Raw genomic sequence first — 17706 nt, 5'->3', positions numbered from 1 at the left:
CATCTCCACAGCTCTGCCTGCTTCCACTCTCCTTGAATGAATAGAAGGCATTATCATTTACAATGCCAATAGCTAAAACTCTCGCAAATGCGAGACCTATTGCAAATGCTTGTTTAATGAGCTACTGTGCTGAAGTGGTGCTCACAGCTGGCAGGGTGTTGTTGCCCCTGCGCAGCAAGTCCTGCAAAACTTTGGCAGCCGACAGTGACCCAGAGACATAATTCCTTTCCCATACAGCTAGGCTGGCAATAAAATTACCAGCAACAACCTCTGAGCAGCGAAGGAGAATGCCGAGAGCAGATCATTATTCACCAAAGGCAAAAAGTAGAAGTTCCTGCTGAGTGCTGAAACCAACTTAAAAGCACTGCAGCCACTTTTTTGTATCCAGATAAACTAAAATGCAATACATTTCCTTGTTCAGTCAGGTCTGAGCGAGCAGGCACATCCAACTCCTGAGTGTGCACCCAGAGTGCCTGCAGGATATGGACTGCCTGCCTCTGGGTCAGAGACAGAGTCTGAGAGCTCTATTACAGTGGACATGGGGTTAAGTTGGGTGTTTTGGAGTTTACCAACAGCTAGAAGAAACTTTGGACACATTTTAACCCTTTTGTGGCAGGGCTGGCCTGACACCACCAGTCCTGCCCAGTGCCACACAAGGCTTCTAGTTGTGTCATTCTGAAATGATGCTCCGTCCATGCCTCGAAATTCAACACAACCCGCAATGATATATGCAGCATGTCCAAAGGGTCGCCATTGTGAATGCAAGGCAAGCCCCTTCCCCCATGAATCTCCCTCATTCGTCGACACAGAGGTCAACCTTCACCTGAGTGGCAGTGTAATAGACTTACATGCAATGCAATGCATGCCTTCATAGAGCTTCCCATCCCTCTCGGGGATCACCACTCTCAAGACCTCATGACCTTACTCATCACTTCATCACTCCAGATAGTGTCTTGCAGCCCTAGTTTCAGCTCTAGAAGTCCACTGAGCTGCGCCCTAAGCCATGCCCAGCAGCGTGACTGTAGGGTGGGTGCTTCTTTCTGATCAGGAGGTCAGGTCCACAGTCACTGAGCAGGGATGCATAATTGCTTCATGTACTAGGCCTCCACTTGTGAGAGACTGAAGTATTGGCTCATATGGAGAGCCGAGTGCCTCCAGCCCTGCTGTGCAGAGTGGAGAAAGCATCAGTGGCGGAAGTGAACCCTGGGCTGTTGGAGAGAGGTGTCTGATTGGCACAGTCTGTGGGTGGATCCAGAGAACAACAGGCACAGCTGTGAATTTCACACTGCTTCATTGGACACAAAGAGGCAGGAGCGGGCCAAACAATTATTTTTGACTAACCATTATTTGCGTGTTTTTGTCACGTTTGCTGTTTGGCATGTTGATCATTTAGTCCTTTTATTTGCCTATATATGCTACCAGGTGGCTCCATGTCATGTGTGAAACCTTTGATTAGTTCTAGCTTTTCAGTCTACGAAAGCTGTGTTCTGGGACTTGTAGCTTCTCTTTCATCTTTGTAGGCATAGCATTGGCAGAAAAACCACAATACGAAGAGTGCTGCTGGCTAAAAACCCAGGACTGACTGATGGTGTCCACCCCTTCCGAGATGCTTCATGAGGAAGCAGGATCTGGGTATGTTGCGGATTTGATTGCTCTGCGCCCTCTCCTGTTTTGGTTGTCAGTTTCGCTGAAGGAGGATCTGTCTATTAACAGGTTAATCATTTGTGACTGTTTGGCTCTCGAAGGTATGTTGCGCATTCCATGGCTGGCTAAAATTAGGCGCAATTTTAACTAATTGAGTCGACTTGAGTTCACTAACCCAGAAGGCACAGCGAGAAGGGATATCCCATGGCTTAAACAGGCATTTAATGAAAGAGCCGCTGTTAAATGGGAGGCTGTGGTGCTTATTAAACCTTCTATGACACATTTATTATGTTAAAAACTATGCCTGGAATGGAGCCTTATTTGTTACTGGAGCTGCCTAATCACCACCGAAGGCTCTTGACATATTTTAGGTTTAACATGTTTTACCAGCTTATATTACTCAAGGAATCCTGATGTAAATTCTCAGATCTTCCGCCTTGCCTCTGTGACAGTGTCTCTTGCCCTGAATCTCTCCATATTATTATGTTATGCACTGGATTTAACCATCTGCGTTTTACATTTTTTCATCCACTCCTTCTGCCTTTGAATTTATTCAAGTTAGGCCAGACTATCTTTTTTTGCAGATGTTAAATTCACCTACCATCTGTTTTTATCTGACTCGCTTTTTATCTGGGGCTTCCAATGGGAAGTGATCGCTTGTATTAATTCCCCTTTTTAAACAAGTGGGTTTATTTTCTCTTTTATTGGTCTTTATATTGATGGGACCTTTTTGGACTGATTATCAACGCTTTGCTGTCTGCTGTTTTATCAGTTTTTTTATCATTTGCAATGGAGTTCAAGCTGTGTGAAGGATTTCTATGTTATGTATTGTAATGTATATTAAGGTGCCGATTCCGATCCTGGAAAAACCGGGTACGAACCGTCGGTCGGAGCGTTTTCTCCGTCCGTACCCGGGAAAATAACCCTACAAACGTGCAAGTACGATTCGTACGGAAACACCATTTCCGTACGAGTCGGAAAAAACACCAACCGACTGAAAAATACATACGAATGAGATCCGGACGTGATGTCCGGACGGAGGTAGGCTTGTTTTTACGTACCAGCAAGTACGATTCGTACCCACAGCAGTCCGGACGGCAATTTTTTCACGGCACCCAAAAAGTGCCGGAAAAGCTAAGTACGCCGCGATGCCAGCAGAATAGGGGGCCCGGTACGCGCCGTACCCCCCCAGCCCCCGTATGTACGCGCCGAACACCCCCCCAGCCCCCGTATGTACGCGCCGAACCCCCAGCCCCCCCGTGTATGTACGGACCGTACCCCCACCCGTGTATGTACGGACCGTACCCCCAGCCCCCCCGTGTAAGTACGGACCGTACCCCCACCCGTGTAAGTACGGACCGTACCCCCACCCGTGTATGTACGGACCGTACCCCCAGCCCCCCGTGTATGTACGGACCGTACCCCCACCCGTGTATGTACGGACCGTACCCCCAGCCCCCCTGTGTAAGTACGGACCGTACCCCCACCCGTGTAAGTATGGACCGTACCCCCACCCGTGTATGTACAGACCGTACCCCCACCCGTGGATGTATGTACCGTACCCCCAGCCCCCCCGTGTAAGTACGGACCGTACCCCCACCCGTGTAAGTACGGACCGTACCCCCACCCGTGTATGTACGGAGCTGGGGGTCCGCTCCGTACATACACGGGTGGGGGTACGGTCCATACATACACAGGGGGGCTGGGGGTACGGTCCGTACATACACGGGTGTGGGTACGGTCCGTACTTACACGGGGGGCTGGGGGTTCGGCGCATACATACGGGGGCTGGGGGGGTGTTCGGTGCGTACATACGGGGGCTGGGGGGGGGTACGGCGCGTACATACGGGGGCTGGGGGGGTGTCCGGCGCATACATACGGGGGCTGGGGGGGTGTTCGGCGCGTACATACGGTGGCTGGGGGGGTTCGGCGCGTACATACGGGGGCTGGGGGGGGTGTTCGGCGCGTACATACGGGGGCTGGGGGTGGTTCGGCGTGTATGCAGGCACATGTCTCCATGGTTGCTATGGGAGTTAGGTCCGTACGGTGGTTTTTCCATGCAGTTGTAACATCGGACGCCCGGTACGGATCGTACTTGCGCGCTCGGACTTGAGTTTTCACATTTGTACGTAAAATCGTCCGGGGACGTGTCGGAAACGTTTTCCGACCCGAGGATGTGTGGGGGAATTTTCCCAATATGATTCGTATGGACTTTTTCCCATACGAATCGTACTTGCCAGTTTGTACGGTACTTGTACGATTCGTATGGAAAAAAATCCGGATACGATTCATACGGGGTAATTTTTTCCAGGATCGGAATCGGCCCCTCAATGTATACTTTTATGATTTTCAAGAAAAATCGAATAAAGTTTTTCGACTACTGCTACGACTGATTGTGTATCACTTCACATGCATGATAGCGTTTGAAGAAGAGAATATTCACTAGGGTGAAACAGGCTTCTTATCTCCCTCGGCAGATGGATAAAATAGTCACATTTTAGTTCCAACTTTCCATGTCTAGAAGCCGGTTAATCAAAGAACTGCCAGAGAGCACACTTTGAAGTCGAATCCAGTGTGTAGATAGTGGGGGGACTGTTTGTGAAGTCCACCACCTTCAACAGTTTATGTGTCAAAAACACAAATGTACCAAGAACCCAGAGTAAAAGCATATCGAATTTAGGGTAACAAGGTATGGTTGTACCCAAGCAAACGAAGAGACATGTGTTTTGTGGAGGACGAGAAACAGGCACATATGCATCCATAGAGGGGTTTGAGATGAAGAATACGTATGCAGGGTGAAATCTAGGGGCAATGGAGGGGACCAGGGTAGAATGGTGGTAAATGCTGTATAATGAGAAGCTAAGAGTACTGGAGGATACAAATAATGAATGATGCATGAGACTGATGTGACAGTATCACAGCTCTGCCAAGTGCCAGGAATCATAGGTCAGACAGCGGAAATCGCTTTTCAATCTCACATTCAAGGACTTGAACATTTTGTCACCCAATTTTAAGTGCTTCTCTGAGCTTAGCAGCAGTCATTTTTCATGCCACCAGTGCAAATCATTGTCAATGCACAGTGAAAGCGTCTGACTGTCAGAATGTTTCTGCTCCCAGTGTCTGCAAACCAACAAGCCGCTGTCATTGTTAAATCTTCGGACAGAGTGCCATGGTGGCTGGTTTCTGCAGACGCGAGTAACTTCAAATCCAATGACTGTCTGCTGCCAGTGAGCAGCACTGTCTCAGTGCAAGCAAGTGAATCTGAACAAAATGTAGGTGGCACGTACTCATAGAGCTTCATATTGCACTGATGAGCGTACTTCTAATATTTATCATTTCAGGGATTTTTTGGCTTCATTTTAATTGCAACTACGTTTCACTGGGAAAGTCACACATAAGGCCTGGAATGTCACACATAAAAACACTCAAACCATGGTTATGTCTGAAAACTTTGCAGGTATGACTCTGTCAGTGTAAAGCATACTTTGATGTAGGTGCTATCAGAAGTAAGCCATCCTGCCCTTAGCCCTACTTAGAGTGGACGGTCAGATTAATTTTTTTTTTGTAAAGGTCCCTCACTGCCAGGTATAAGTTCCTGATCCAAAAATGAACAAATTAAAAGCACTTAGAGAAATTAGGATGACAAGAAAAACTGACGTAGCACACCCGACTCTGGGCCTGCAGACCCAACTACCAAGTTAAGAATGTATTTTTGGGGGGATGTCACACCCCAAATAACCCCCTGAAGCTATGCCCCTGGGTGCATTAGGGTTATATTTAGGAGGGTCAGGTATCAACCTGAGTAGATCTCAGTGAAATCTCACAGGAAGCAGATATTTAAGGGACCTGAATACTTGACTTTCACTCACCAATTGAAGGAAATCCTCATAGGTTAAAAGCCAAATTGCATTAGATGTCTGTGGCTAAAAAAAAAAAAAAAAGATGTCTGTGGCCAGCACTGGCTCCCAAACACTGGAGCTTGCCTGAAGAAAGCAATTATGGTTGCCCTTTCTTCGTAATAGTTAACATTTTGTCTTCAAAACAGGGTCTAATCAGTTTACTCTTGTCATCAGATTCCCAGTCAGTTGATGCTGATTGTGGGTTGACGCTGATTGTGGGTTTCGCAGTTCTCTAAGTTGGGAGGCAAAATGTTTGTGTGTTTTTTTTCTCCCATTTACAGCTGAATCACAATTTCATCGGCAACTGTGTTACGTAGCTGGGTGCTTTATGCCCAATTTAGGAAACTCTTTATTACACCACCTACAGAGGCTACATGAGATTTTGATTATTTGTTCTCGTAGCACAGTGACTTGATCAAATGCAGTGCTCAAATGTGAACTCCAAGGAGGACTGGGGGCCATCGACAAACTTCTCAAAATCTTGAGGTGGAAGTGGAACTAACATTCCAGCTGGCACAGGTATCTAGTTCCTTCTCCTTGATAGCAGTGACAAGAATTCACCGTCTTGCTGCCTTTTTTGTAATGTACACAGGGCCAGCATTAGCGCTGGTGGTGCCACAATCTTTTTTGGTACCTGCCGCCCAATGATCTCCTCCTCGGATTACCTATCACCTGTCAAAAGTGCCCCTCATCTCTCCATATCCCCTCTCTCACATACATTTAATTTGTTTTAAAACGCTGGTAAAGGCCGGCTTTTCTAATCCACATAAAACACAGATCTCTTCTTTGCAGCAGGCACATTAGCCCTCTGTGCTACTTTATGGAGAGTCAAAACTGCCATTAGACACAACTCCGATCTCTCTCTCTCTAGCAGGAGCATTAATCTCAAGAGTTATCTTGACATTTTTATTGCTGCCTGGAATCTGGAAAGCACAAGGAACTCTGAATCCCCTGCATTTAAACCTGAGTTATCGCACAACACAATGCCCCCCCCCCCCCCCGGCCAGTGCCCCCCCTTCCGGTCAGAGGCCAGTGCAGCCTCACCGCCCTAAGGCCAGCCCTGAATGTTCAGACAAAAGGTAGGAGAATATAATCAGACCAGGCCACGGGGACTCGTAAAAAAGACAGAACCTGACAAAATGGGAGGAATATAGAAAACTCATGGTGAGATTAGAAGCATTAAATAGCTCAGCATATTTGTCAATGATAGAACAGAGTTTTGAAAAATGCATATTAAAATCCCCTTAAACAATCTCGGGATGCCTCAAAATTAGAAATAAGACTCCATCATGGCAGAAGTGAATAGCTCTTAAGCCTCTACACCTCCCTGAGATAGTCTGTAGGTCAAATGAAAAGTGTAGGGCATTCCAGAGGGAGCCAGAACTTTAACCACTATAGGTTCTACTGTAGAATCACAATAATCAAACACGCATTTCAGATCCCTATGTATACAAGCTGGATCTCACTCTCGCTTCCCTTGGCAGTGTAAAATATACAACAAAGTGATGGATGGAATGCTTGAATCAATCTCAGCCACTGGTAATTACTCGGTCCGCATCCCAGCCCATCATCCCTTGAGAGGAGCAGATAACATAGGATGATCCACTGAAATGATATCCTTTAGGTTATCTGACATGTCATCCTGGAACCATGTTTCAGTTCTACATAAGATATCAAGCTTGTCGTCTGTTACTTAACCACACACAGAAGTGAGATTTTTCCTGCTGAGCGGGCATTGACCAGCTCTCCATGCAGGTAAGATTGAGGCAGCCAAATACCATGGAAAATGGATCGAATGTTGTCCACATAAAGGACTACATCTATAGGGCACTGTGAGATTTCCTGACTTGAAAACCAGAATGATGGATAACAATTCAGAAGAAAATCATGCTTGTAGGGTAAGAGGGACTTACCAGCCTTAAGGACAGCGGACATCTTATTTTTGGTCTGCAAAGACACTCAATGATTTCCAAACATCTGAAATTGCTGTATTTTAAGAAACTTTAGCTCGGCAGTAAGGCTCTTAAAGCCTCTTCTGCAACCTTTATGAGTTTGCTTATGAAGCCCTGTTATGAGTCACCAAGGATCCTCTGTGCCTGCTCACCATCATTCCTGAAGGTTCCTAGGTTTCTGAGAGCAAGTATGAACATTGGGCGTTCTCAGCTGTTACTGCTAAAGACTGGAATACACTTCCCCTCAGTTTACTGTCTATCAGGTACCTCACTTATTTCCATAAACAATTCAAAACCCATATATTCTGATAATAAAAATGACCCTTTCATTGTTTCATCTGTAAGCACCAAGACATCCTTTCTTTATTCATTCACTCATTCATACAAGAGAAAAATCCACATTCAGTGGAAATGATCTTGCACAAAAATGCTTATGCATGAAATATGGTCAACAAAATTAAAAACAAATTGTTATAAATTTTCTCTTGGAATTGAAATTCAGAAACTCATCAAAATGTGTTAACTGGATGAAGACTGTTTGATAGGTGCAACAATTGTAATTTCATCAAATTTGTGGGTAAAAGCTTGACACTTCGCAACCCAACTACAGATGCTTACATTTCAGCATCTGATCCACATCCAAGACTGTTTTCTGGCACGCCAGTGCCTTCTTTGCTTATTTTGGTCAAGCTGTACATTGACGTATCCAGCAGTTATCGTCCCCTGGCTTCACATCATAGGTTACTGTAATCTACATGTTTATCAGAAGAGACAGCTTCCTGCCTCTGCTTCCCATTAGCTCACGGCCCACCCACCGGTGCCTGGGATGAATCTGGGTTGAATCTATACTCTTATGTTCTAAGCAAAATGTGTGCAGGCAATAGACTTTCACTGGGGATTCTTAAAGTATGCTGTCCTTTAACTAAATGTGGTGACTCTTTTTCTCCAAAATCCTCATGGGTTCTCGAGGTGGGGACTGTACTTTAAAAATTCAGCTTTTATTTGAATTTTCACTTATTTGTAGCTTGCCACAACTATCAGGGCTTCTCTTTCATATCCTGTAAATAACTCGCAATACGTCCCCATGAAATGATTGCATAGAAGCTTCATTTTTGTCATGGTTGCCTCAGTTTCAGCCTGCTCTGATACCATCAATCCTGCTAAGTCTCACACTTTACTCCTAAAATCATACTTCTGTTACACTTAAGTGATAATCCCTTAAGTTATTGACACCTAAGAAATAGGCAATTTTATGGTTTCATTTTCAATGTGTTTTTTCTCCTTGCTCCTTTACCTATAGGTCAGTCTATGCTGGTTGGTTTTAAGGCTATCAGTGGTTTACACAACAATTATGCATGTATGACGGTGTATATATAGGGAGGGCCAGACAGTACTCTGATTGATGGTGGGGTGTATGACCTGTAATGAGTGTTGGTGGTGGAGAAGCATGCCACAGGTGTGCACCAAGTCTCATCTAATAGATGGTTAGTGTGCAACAGGAATGCTCATAAAGCACAACTGATAAAGATATATTGTAATCTTATAGCATTAACATAGTGTTTCACACCATATCAATCAATCAATCAATCAATCAGAACTTGTAGAGCGTGCTAATCACCCAGAGGGTATCCAGGCGCTTGCATGAGGTGGAGCTACTTGAACAGCCAGGTCTCGATTCTACTCCTGAAGTTGACGAGGGAGGTAGATGTTCGAAGGTGGACGGGGAGGTCGTTCCAGGCTTTGGCTGCGAGGTGGGAGAAGGAGCGTCCTCCGTCTTGGGTTCAATGGATGCGGGGGAGAGTGGCGAGGGCCAGGGCAGCAGACCGCAGGTGTCTGGTGGGCTGGTGGAAGGTCAGACAGTTGTGCAGCTATCCTGGTTCCGTGTTATAGAGGGCTTTGTGTCCTACAGTGGCTACAGAGGTGGGGTGTAATGTGGGCTCGTCTGGGCAGGTCCAGGATGATTCTTGCTCCTGTGTTCTGGAGTGTCTGGGATTCTGGAGTGTCTGGAGTGTTTGGAGGCGCTTGAGGAGGCGGGTAGTGGTAGAGGGCGTTCCTGTGGTCAAGTTGACTGTTGATAAGGGCTTGAATGACGGTTCTACATTCAGTGTTAGTTAAGATCCATCTGAAGACTTTCTGGATCATTCTGAGGGTGTTGAAGCAGATGGAGGCAACCAAGTTGATCTGATGTATGATGGAGAGTTCACCATAGTGATGACATACTTTAATTGGTATAGAATCCTTAGAATTAATATGAGCAGACCTAAGGTAACAGTAAATGGTGATGGAAGAGACAATACCTGGAAACTCAAATGCAGAGAATAGAAAGTGCAAAAAGTGGGAGCACTGTGTATAAAGAGGGAAAAGTAATCCAGAGCTGAGGAGCCGGATGGGTGAAAGAGCACCATTATACTGAAGTGAGGTGAGCAGGAGCTGGGAAGCTGGGCAAAGCCTAATAGGATGCAGATTATGCAAGAGTAGAGTCAAATGTAGGAGCAAGGCCACGAACTCAGATGAAGGCACTATTGAGATGACAACATTTAAGACCGCCAGGAAAAGGAAGCCATCATAGAAGTGTAAGCTAAGGTGTCATTGATTCAGGAGATGGAGCTTGTAGTGAAGGTGAACTTCAGAGTTGAAGATAGATTGGATTGGAAGAAGAACACAGGACGATAGGGGAGTGAACAGAAAGGAGCAGTAATCTATTTGAGCGAATTGGAGGAGTAGTTAGATTTTGGAAGTGTGTAAAGTGTGAAAGGGATGAATTAACTGTATGTTAAACAATTCAAAGTGACAGACGAGATCAACGGATGAAATATGCTATGAGAATGAAAGAGGAGAAATAAAAGCGTCAGCAACATTAAAAGCAGAGGTTGAAAGTGGGAGCATAGAGGGAAGGAAGCTGCCCAAAAGTGATTTCCTTCAAGAAGACATTGGTAGTGTTGTGACGACGTCCCATGAGCACAAATCAAGGGGGGCCCTAGTTCCCCTGACCCTTGTTTGGCACTAGTATGGGCAGAAACACATTGGCTTAGTACAAGTGAATGAGTCATTTAGGCTAAGTATCATCCATCCTTGTGTACTTTTTAAAATTATACCGGAGAAACCCACTATAAATGGTATTCCCTTATTCTACCATCTTTATCCATTTGTTATATTTTGAAGAACACCCTTATACTGAGGTTCAGTCCATCCTGGTAGCCTCATCTTACCAGTGTGGGATGAGGATCCCATGATGAAGCATGCAGCAAGATGTGGGTGAGGCTTTCTCATCCAGTATAACTGGCATATTGAAGTGTACTAAGGCGTAGGTAGGGTGGCGCCCAAGCTGGGGACCACCTATATCACTATCACATCTTTGTGCGTTGAAACCTCATTATAAAGCCACAGCTAATGTCAATAGTCACACTAACCAAAAAACATTTTAATATAAATATTCTGTTTGCAATGCTCAAGGCACTGGAGAAAGGAAATCAGGCGACTGAATCAATTGTTCCTTTGTCTTCATCACAAAGCTATATATTCTCACAGTTAGTCAGGAAAAATGGAAGACTACCTGTCAACAAGGCAAAAGAATCAGCCAATAAGGCAAAACTAACTGAAAATGAGGAAAATCTGCTTTCCAGTAGAAAACTTGTCTACGAACAGAGAAAAACTGCCTGCCAACGAGTGAATTCAACTTGCTAATGGGGGGCGACAAACTTGTAGTTTTAGAAACCTACTTGCCAAAAACAAAAGACTGTCAGTCAATATGAGGAAGATGGACTGACTTGAGTGAAACATGCCAGCCAACAGGGGAAGAATATTGGATAATGCATAGTGATTACCCCCTAATAAAATAAATTGTTCTTCCAATGAGGTAAAAGCTGCCTGCCAGTGGAGACAACTGTTCTGCTAGCAAAGAAAGATCATCTGGCCATGAGGACAAGCTACCAGCCAACAGGGAGAAACAGCTTTGCAAATAAGAAAATGTGGCTGTTAACATAGCAAAAGTATCAGTTAGAAAGGGAAGATGACAAGATAATCTGAGGATGTCATTCACTGATAGGACACGCCGATCGTCAAACCAGAAAACATTAACTGCAATGAGGAAGCACTGTCTACCAAAAGGGAAAGCTGGCCATGTGAGGCCATGCTGTTCTGATTGTTTTTACTTCTGTACATTCCATGGTCAACTGCTCCTGTGCTGTTAATGACTTTTCAAACAAGGCACACAAGCTGCTGTTATAGAACTTCATTTGTTATTAATTCATTACAGTGACTTGCCGTTTATGCTCATCATTCTGTCTTATTTTAACAATGCAAATTTTCATGGCACCTTGTGTAGTAATGCTGCTATGAACTTTAGCCAGTTTACCTCCCCCATATGAGCTATAAGTTATGCATCTCCTCTTTATTTTTCATTATCTATGTTTCTGATTAATTAGGAGTTTTGCACACTACATCAGATCTGACCTTGCATGGGTAATTGCTGGTTTACCCTTGTAAGTTCAAGGATTTCCGCCTTGCTTACTTTATCTTTCCATTGCCTCTGCTATAGTGCGCGGTATGTTCATTGACACCACCTTTCCAAAGTTTCCCACAACTTTTAGCTGGTTTCTCTATAGATTGTGATTACACCGTTCTTCTCCTTAGTGCCTAAAGTGGACCAGCGTGTTAAATCAATAACTTGCAGGACAATTCCTGATAATTAGAGTATCTCTGGCCCGGTTTAACTATAGTCTCCTATCCTGGGAATGCAAAGTACCAGAGAGTTAGAAAAAAAGATCTAATAGACATCCTATTAAAGAAGAAACCTTACAATATGAACAACTGCTGTCATAATGTTGATAGATCTTTGACATTCTTCCCTATTAATCCAGTCCAACAACAAAGGATCTTATTTGCTATTATTTAATTAACCAGAAATGTTATGCAAAGGTGGGACAGTTTGCATGCTTTTGAAGTGTGATATGATTTCTTCAGGCCCTTTTGACTTTGAAAGCTTACAAACTATACCATATTTGCATGCCATTTTAGAGGAGTCCAGTAGACTCTATCAAAAGTAAAGGGAGTACATCAGGTAAAACAAATTCTTCAAACAAGCCCCCATTCTGTGCCACTCAGCCTGCTTATTGTAGCAAAAGGTATATTTGTGCATTTAAATGTAAACATGCTTTGTGGATTAATGTAACCCCTCTTCTCAGCTTCTTTGTTAGTAGCTACTCAGCAGCACTTCATGCAGTGTCAAGGTTGAGTCACCAATCTTCCTAAAGTAGGTCCATCTTAATGGTAATGCTGTCCTGAAATGATGGCCTCGTCATTCAACAGACAAGAAAGTAATAATTATAGTTAGTTGTATTTTTAGTATCTAATTTGCGCTGTGTGGTGTTTGTGACACATTTATTTTGTGTGAACATTGTTCATCTGTGTTCAACCAACTATATTACAAGGGGAACTTTATTTGTACTTTTCGGTGATTTTAAAAAAAAAAACATTTTTAGTGAGCATCTTGTGTTCCACGTAGAAATTCATAATTTCTTAGCTGAGTCAATAGAACAAGTGTTAACTTGGGTTCGCATTAGACACATGTTTATGATTGCGATACTATTCTTTTGAAGTTTTGATTGTGCTGCCATGAATGCCAACTATTTTAAAGTACATTTTCAATTTCTATTTCCTCTATTCACAAAATGGCGGACTTAAAGTGGAGTGGCTCTTAAAGTCTATGTTACAAATGGCACAAAAAAGAGAACTCTTTGTGGTAAGCGCTACATTCTGCTCTATGCAAATCCCAATATTTAGGAACTTTGGCTTAGACAGAATGTTAGTAAAAATAGTGCAGACTTGCTCTAACTAGAAACTCAAGAATTCCCACCTAAACTAGGAAATAAGACTCAGTGCAATTCTTGTCGTGAAAGGAAATTTAAATTCCAGGATGAACTCCAGAGATGTATATGTCTGTAAGCATATGGTCACCGAGGAAAGGGCCTAGCATGCCTGTGCAAGTGTCTACATTACTGGGAACCTCAGCAGCATTTGTACCCTCTTAACAAATTCTGGTATGCAATTCAGAAAAGTAACCTCTGTAACACAAACACAGACTATCGAAACGTGCCACACATTTTCCCAATAGAATTGAATCACTCTCTGAATCAATGGCAATGTTTCTTCCATTTCATGCACTTCTGAATAAGAGAAAGTGACTGGTGAAGCACTGGCAAGCATCTAACTGACTGAAGCCATGGTGGCAGGGAAGTCCTATTAATGCCGACTAACAGCTCTGCTGGAACTAACTAATCTAAATTAATTTAATGATGACTCTTCTCTGTTGGGGCCGGGCGTAGCAGCAGCTACAAGCACAATTATCTCAAAGTGCCAAAGCATTTTGCAGTTGCAGGCAATGTGCAAAATCACACATTTGCAACAGCAAAATGTACTGGTGCAATATACAAACGTTACTTTTTGAGTCATTAAAGTATTTCTGGCTCTTTCTAAATCACAAATAGGAGAGGGCGGGAAAGGAATGTGTCCATCCTATTTGCAAGTCACATTAAAACATATCAATAGTTTGACTTTGCAGTTTCAAACTATTGATTAGATGTCAAAATCTAACTTGGGGGATAACTGCTTTGCACAGGGGAAATTGTCCCCATGAAGAGCAGCCTCTGAGGGAAGCAGACTGTCTTTCAGAAGACAGCGGCATGCCCCCCCTTTTTTAACCGCTTCAGTGCCCATGACGAGATGGTCTCGTCATGGAGCGCGGTTGCGCTGTGCCCATGACGAGACTATCTCGTCATGAACCCCGCCCGCTAATGCAACGGCCGGCACAGGGCGGGGAAAGGGCGTGGCACTGAAGGGGTTAAATCTCTTTCTTATTGATATCAGTGCAAAACATATTGAAGCATGCAACATTCTTGACACTGTGGGCTGCTAAACATTCGGCTGCAGTCACATTTTCCATAATAGTTCTATACATTAATGTAGGCAATAATCATGGCTCACAAAAAAAAACACATACAAACAATAACAGTGTCAATGGAGTCATCACAGGTCAATATTAGGACATGGTTCCTAGGGTAGCAATATTGAGAAAAGACATTAGGGGGTTCAAGTGTCGGGTATTGAGCGACATCCCATGGAGGCGTTCTGCTTAGTATGTCAGCGCCGCAGGCAATGGCCAAGTGTACAGGTGTGAGTCATCATGCCCTCAGGAGGGTGCTGCCAGGGTGGCATGCTCCCCTTGATGTCATTCCCTCCATGTGAACATTTTTTTAAACAAGGAATTGCTTAGATCACATTTTTGATTTGTTATGGAATGTGTTTGGTAGTAGGTGCTCTACTTTGTGTGTGCCCTCAGCTATCCCAGAAAGTAAATACCAATACAAGCTACAATAGTATGGAGGCCAGGAGAAAGATACATTTGAAGGATTCCATTAGCAGAGTAAAGCTGTACCATCTAAAAGAGTGTTATGTAAAGGAGAAAGAAAACAGAGCTTGAGTTGTAAGTGGTGGGCTTTAAAGGCAGATACAGCAAAACATTGTATAGTATATACTTTGATGAAGAGAAAGTAATGTTATTGAATTTTAAAGAAGTACCTGGGTGTAAATGCTTTTAATTTGTTAACAAAAATACCATAAATCCAATAACATGTTATCTTGACAGCAATGCCAAATAAATGAATACACAACAATGTTGAGTAGTAAATAGCCCTGCATGCTTGTGACATGTTAAGGCATCAAAAGAGCAGCAAGTACCAACAAAATAACATGTAAGTCGGAAATTATGATGTTGTGTCAGCAAAGTAAACACAGCGAAGGAAACACACTGGATCTCAGTTACAAGCTACCTGTCCATCTACAGTCTAATAAAAGGTCTATTTGATACCTTCTCACTAGAACCTAATTGAAATACAAATGACACCCAAAGAACACTACCTCTCTAAAATTTGATTATACCTTTTTGAAGAATTGATAAAACAGGTGATTCAGTTGCTTAAGCTATCTGTAGCCAGACCTTAAAAGAAGACTGTGGGGCATATCAGCAACAACCGCGATAATTATTGCTAAGCGCACTTAGCGCTAGGATAATTATCGCCAGCTAGCCTGGATTTTTATCGCTGAGATAGCGTGCTATCAGCAACGCTTATCTCAAAAGTGATAAAAATCCTAGCGCTAACTGCCAAACGTGAGATTATCGCTGGAAACCCAGCGATAATCCCACGAAGTTTGGCGATAGCTTGCTGATAGGGCCTCACATACTTAGCCATGGTATCCACCTTCCATAGGATATCATGGCTAAGTTAGTTTCAAAGCAGGCGTAAGGAAAGTAGCGATAACAGAGGTTATCGCTATTTTTCTTGTCGCTATGCTGCTTTGCGTGAGGCTTGATAATAGGAGAAATGTCGCTTAGCTATCCTGGGGAGAAACGCCCACTTTGCATCTAATTAGAGATGCAAAGATGGGCGTTAGGAATTCAGGCGCTAAGGCAAGGTTTCACACGATAGCCGAAAACGGCCGTAAAAGCGGCGATAATTTTTTATCGCCGCCTTGTAGATATGCCCCTGTGTTCTCTTAAGGAACATGGGCTGCCTTAAAAAGATGTTCACACAGAAGGAATGAAAATGCAAGGATAAAGCTCTGTGTTCCCTCTCTGGCCTCATCCCTGTGAATGTACATTTTGCGAAGCGATTAATTAGCATAGCAGTCACATTGCAAAATTAAACCCTGTTCACAGACTAGTTGGTTTGCAATTAGCACATATTAATTTTTGGACTGAGCTTAGAATCTCAATCAAGCCCGAAGTCACTTAGTCATCCTGCCAAAACTGTCTCCCAAGGCCTAAAGCAGAAAATCCCATTTGACAGAATGCAGTAGCCGCAAGCATGTTCCGAAGGACTCATCAACACCGAAAAGTTGTGAGTCGGGTAATTACTCACCCACACCCACTTCTAATAGGTGGGGATATCCACTCCTTTTGTTTCTTCTCTTTAGATTTGCACCTCAACCATACAGAACTGAAAACCAGTCGCACGGGTTTCTTATATTGTCGGCTTAAATTAAACAAACCGCTTCTAGTCATAAACGAGCCCGGAGGTTCCTACTGACGCTCGGAATCTCTCTCCCACTTCCTTGTTATTGTGATCTAACCGACCCTGGTCATGTCATGCGCGCGCACCGGAAGCGCCGGCCTCAAACAGCAGCTATCAGAACCTTCTCGAATGGTCTGTGCGTTGGGGGAGGAAGGGTTGCAGAGGAGCTGCCGCCATCCAACCCCACCCCCTGCAATCTTCTGATTAAAATTATCTTCGGAGTATTGCCAAATTCCAAATGCCAAGTAAATCACGTGCCTATCTCAGAAACATCAAGAGGTTTAGCAGCAAAATCACATGCAAGGTTTTTCCCCCTTCAGATTATGTAATATAAATATGTCATGTAAAGCAGCACAAATACTTGGGGAACTAGAGGGTTTTTAAGAGCAGCCAGCCTCAGCACCACTTCTCTAATTTTAGCAAAGCGCACTATGCATTAATTACCTCTCTCTTTTTTTCGGCGCTCTGTCGTGAGAGGGGCGTGGATAGGCCCTCTCCTCTACATTTAAGAAGGGTTGGAAGTGCCATTTTTCCCAGAGAACAATACCAGCCATTTGTTCACGTTTTAAGATTCTGCAAAGGCTTGGACGTGACTCTTGAATAGAACTCTATAAAAATAGTTTAAGATCATGTTTAAAATTGCCTTTCTGGCTTCGTTTACTTTATCGGTCAATTATCATAAAGGGAGCCCTATGAAACATGTTAAAGTGCTTTCTTCCTATATTTACTGTTTAAAATATGCACTGATAAGGAGAAAAACACCTGCTATAGGTGATTTTCTTAATTTTTTGAGTGATCGGGATATTATAATACTGGTCATGCTGACAAAAAAAGGCCAGGTGGCAACTCTACCTTTAAGAGATTATCAGCATACAATACCCACATTTTAAAACACCAAAGTGGGAGATTTTGAATAATAAATCGGTAGATCATATTTTCTCTATTGACTTCTATTGTAGGGACAATTTTAGGCGAGAGGCAGCTAAAAGAAAGCCATTGTTGGCTTTAAAAATGAGGTCTCCTGCCTCACGGCGTGTATGTATCAGGGCTAAATGGGATATTTATTTGCAGGAAAACATATGGGTCCGGCTGAAAGGGCAGCAGGGCTGACGGTGAAGGTGTCTGACATGTGCCTGCCTAAGC

The 17706-nt window shown here is 43.6% G+C and overlaps 1 protein-coding gene across 2 annotated transcripts in view; it reads right to left on the bottom strand.

Annotated features, from left to right (window-relative positions):
* DPYSL3 (dihydropyrimidinase like 3) overlaps positions 1–17706 on the bottom strand; it is a 303590-nt gene that overhangs the window by 39360 nt on the left and 246524 nt on the right. The window lies entirely within an intron of this gene.

Source organism: Triturus cristatus, chromosome 7 (assembly GCF_964204655.1).
Source record: "Triturus cristatus chromosome 7, aTriCri1.1, whole genome shotgun sequence".
Taxonomy (NCBI): Eukaryota; Metazoa; Chordata; class Amphibia; order Caudata; family Salamandridae; genus Triturus; species Triturus cristatus.
Note: the sequence above shows the minus strand (reverse complement) of the source record. Positions and strands in the feature narration are given on the sequence as shown.